This window comes from Telopea speciosissima, chromosome 4, assembly GCF_018873765.1.
Source record: "Telopea speciosissima isolate NSW1024214 ecotype Mountain lineage chromosome 4, Tspe_v1, whole genome shotgun sequence".
In the NCBI taxonomy this organism is placed as follows: domain Eukaryota; kingdom Viridiplantae; phylum Streptophyta; class Magnoliopsida; order Proteales; family Proteaceae; genus Telopea; species Telopea speciosissima.
Genome location: NC_057919.1, coordinates 42,162,186 through 42,166,896, shown reverse-complemented (window position 1 = coordinate 42,166,896; position 4,711 = coordinate 42,162,186).

The window sequence follows — 4,711 nt, the reverse complement described above, 5'->3', positions numbered from 1 at the left end:
GAATAGAAATCTAAACTAATTATTCATGAATGTGGAATGATTGAAGGTAGTTTTCCTTTAATCATGATGTTGAATAAAAAATTCCTTAATCTGATCTCTTGCTTTTAGATGGGTTCAAACCAAGGTTCGAGAACTCGGGTCTCGGTGGCATCTCGGCTAGGCCAGAAACCGAGTCGAGCCGAGATCTCGCCGAGATCTCGGCGAGTTGGTGCAATTTTTTTTTTTTTGGACTCGGACCCCCAACTCGGTGGGTTGTACACATATTTTGGGTCTGAAACTTGGTATCCAGCCTATTTCAGGCCATTTAAACACAATGGCATGCCCAGATTTGCCAAAAAACAAGTCCAAATATGAGTTTCACTTTGGACCATAGGTTGGTAGGCGACGAGTCGTACTAAAAGTCTAAAACAACATAATCTATATATAATTTAGTAAAACATAGCAAATTAGCAATCAAAACATTCTAATTAGCACACATCAATCAAAACATTCAAATAAAATGTACATTACATCAATGTTCACTTAATTTGTTACATAAAATGAGATTGAACAAGAAATTCATCCCTATATCGATCCACATATAATTCCCATGTCATGGAATTGCTATAGTGTTGCAAATAGTATGACACCTTCCATATAAGTCTTCATCAACATATACCAATCTCCCTATCTTAGGGTACATGGGAGGTGTTGGTATGAGGTGTAAGATCCACGCATCTTGTCATATTGAGTTTGAGGCATGTATGTGGTTTGGGACTAGGAATGTATGCCCAACACCTGACCTAGAGCTTTGACTGTCATACTCATTCTTGTGCCCATACTGACCATAGGCACTATAATCGAACCGGTGCTCACTGGCCATAGTCATAGCCATGATGATGCTTGAGATGATTGCCATGATGATGCTCACTAGTAGTATCTATACTCATGCTTCCGAAACTTGTAAGCATGGTGTTCATACTGCTGTTGTCCTCCTCCTGAGCATATGACTGATGTGAGTGTTTGCGACCCTTCTTTTCGTTGTATGTTTTAGGGTAGCCACCATGGTCTTGATCTTGAGTGGCATGCGTAAACGAGACTCATCGGTGAAACGCACGGGTCCTCCTGCGTTCCAACTTCTTGCTCGTTGCTGCGCATCCCCTCATGACGATCATCATAATAACCGCCACTCCGCATGCCACTAGCGCAGCAGCTTCACCACCATCACCATCACCATCACCATCACCATCACTAGCATCACCAGTGTCATCACCACCACCATCATCATCATCAGCGGGACTTCCTACAGGCTCAAAAGGTTTCGGTGACTCTGCATGTGCACGCCCCTCTTGCGTCGACATATATTCATCAACATCAGTGCCGGTTACAGACGCAATGGTGGGGTCGGGCCTACCCCCAGATTGATCCATATCAGGTGTACCACGATCCCTCACCCACTGGAATAGGGGATCCTCATCGTCATCAGAGTCCTCTTGAAAAATGTTGGACAGTTCAATGGGTTCTTTATCATTGGCCTCAATTCCTTCACGTATGTGCCTCATCCTTAATCTCATATTGTAGTGCACATACACAAGCTGCTCCAGTCGTTCGCTACCCAACCTATTCCGCCTCTTTGAATGTATCAATGAGAATGTACTCCAGCTGCGCTCACATCCAGGAGGATGAACAAGTTTGTGAGAGCACTCTCACTGCTACCTTCCTCAGGTTGGGTGAACTTGTACCATAAAGCACCCACCAGTCGGCTACATTACAAATATAGAATAGTAAGAATATGTACATTATAAAGAGATAAATTATAATTCATAAATGTAATATCATGCCACCTACCAGTCTGACTTTTGTCTACCCTCCACTCTGACTAGTCGATCGAAACTTGCCGAGGCCTCTCTAAGTATTTGATCTATTTTCAATATGAGGCATTAGTATTTCCTATTTAGTAATTACATTCATAAAACCAAAGTGCCAAAGTCCCATACTCTCACCTCATCGTTGCAAGCAGCTTGTGTCTTTGGATGGGGCTCCAACTTCCGAGTAATGTCTTGAACGCCTCTAACAATTCTATGTCTAGCCCAAGATGATGGGAGTAGTGATACTTTGGATTCAAATAGTATGTTTGTAAAGTAAACACCACAAATATGATTTGTTAGTGACTTAATCGCTTTAATGCCTTTAGGGTTTTGAATATGTAAATGTAAAAAAGTTATAACATTTAAAGTATAAAGTATGTTGAACTCACCAGCCTTATGCAATGGATGACTCAAGTGCTTCTCCCACCGCTCATTAATGATGTTAGTGTAGGACTTTGCACTTCGAGGTATAGCAGCTCTAACCATTTCCTTCATTTTTGGATGGCAAGATAAATGTGGCCTAAAGTAGGCTTCTTCTCTGATCAACCATCCTCGATCCGCCACCACTGGCTCTAATATGCCAACCACTTTCCCCAAGTCCTTCCAAAATCCATCATTTGCAATGGTCTGTTGTGCTACCTTTGCTTCTTCTGACTTAGAACCTTGCCAACCAAACCATTCATGACTTGCAAACATACACCTTAGACCTATCGTCTTACTCAAAGCTCTTCAATGCAATGTAATTGGTGGCAAATCGAGTGACACCAGGCCTCACTAAATCTCCATTGCATTTCTCCCTCATCAAGGCTAAAGCATAAGAATGGTTGTACACAAAAGTTGTCACTTGTCTTGCCCTATTTACCACACCTGCCACCAAAGTCTTTTTTCCCCATGTCCTTCAGCATTAAATCAATAGAATGGGCTGCACATGGGGTCCAAAAGAGCCGGATCCTCTTACTCTTCTTATTCATCAACTTCTCTCCAGCCTTTTTATAGTTGGAACCGTTATCCGTCACAATTTGGATAACGTTCCTTGGTCCTACCTCCTCCACCACTTGCTTCAACTCCTTATACAAGTATGATGCATCCTTTATATGCTTTGATGCATCGATAGACTTCAAGAATATAGTCTTTCCATTGCAACTCACCATGAAATTTATGATGGACAGCCTAGTAGGTCCAGTCCAACCATCAGCCATAAGAGTAACCCCATATGTCTCCCACATTGGCTTCAAACCATCAATGTATTCTTTTAGCTCCTCTACCTCCTGAGGCAAATACACATTGTATAATTCAAATGGTGAAGGTCCCTTCCATCCCGCACCAGCCTCCTAGACATCAAGGAATGCATCATAGTATGTTCCTTGTGCTACATTGGCTGGAATGCCATGGTAAAGCATGAATTTGTTGAAGGCTTTTCGTGCTTTCTCTTGTTTACCACCAAATACTTGTGGGATGGTTGGCTGGTAGGCATCTTGTTGCCTAAAAGTGGTGGGATCTGCTCAAAAATGGGTTCGGACCTTGTACTCGTGGTCGGGTTTGGGGTCGTGGTATATTTCTTGTCCTAGTGCTTCTTCTCCTCTCATCTTCTTGCCTTGTGCAATTGAGCAGATCCACCACTCCTCTTGCTTGCTCATATGCTCTTATATTATCAAAATGAAAACTTTGTCTACTCTCGCCAAAGTCTGTGGTAAATTCTCCATTCACCTTTGATTGAAACTCACCAGGTGGAGGCCCAATGTCGATATCATCTTCGCCACAAACCTCTGACCCCTCTCTAGTATTGCCTCATTAAACTCTTGTTGCATTCTTTCCCTCTCAGATTTTTTTAATCTTCCTCCTTTCAAATGTTGTGTCATTGCCACTTTCACTTGGATAGGAACATTTGGGCATGATGAAACATCCTTGCCTGTACCAGACAAGTGTTGCTTTAACCTGGTGGCTCCTCCAGATAGCAACTTCCCACAAGTAGGTGATGATGCTCCAAATTGGCAACTTCCCACAAGAAATAGAAAACACCTTTGAAATCTTGCAAATAGGTGATGATGCTCCAAATTGGCACTTGAATCTTCACTTTGGCACTTCAATCTAACTCCAAACAGTGCATTCCATCCAACAATCGAAAGAAAGAAGAAGAAATTTGAAGGAGAGGTTTTTCCCCTTGGTTTAGAGCCTAAGAACTTCATTCTGCTCTCTCTTATGTTGGAAATGGTTTTTGGGTGAAAATTGGGCTAAATACAACTAACTAGCATCTTTGGGCCCAACCGAGATCTCGCCGAGATCTCTGCGAGATATTGGTTTTTGTACTAAAAAAACCATGATTTTCACCTTCGAGATATCACCGAGATCTCGGCGAGATCTCGATCGAGAAATTGTAGTTTTTTGTACCGACTAGGAACTCGACTCGGTTTTGCCCAAAACCGAGAAACTCAGCGAGATCTCGGCGAGATCTCGCGAGTTCTCGAACCTTGGTTCAAACCCTAACTGATTTGGGGAAAAATATTTCAGTTTCAAACCCTAAACTATTTGGGGAAGATGAGGACAATTTGGATATTTTATTCTTTAATTTTGGTGGGTTTTTATTATATTTTGGTCATTAGATTCCTTGAAACTAATGTCTAACGTCCCAAATTAACGGACTGGATTAAAGTGTCACACTGTTTTGAAAGTAGGAAGAGTTTGCAATTAGAAAAATTGTAGGAGTACATTTGGACAAATGGGCATTTTCAGGGGGCATTTGTTAAAAACCCTTGTTTTTTTAAACTCACTGGTACTGATACTGAGGGCAAAAGAGTAAAATTATAAGAAAAATTGTACATTGACTTTTTAGTTTTTAGCCTGTACAATGTAAAATCCGAAAGATA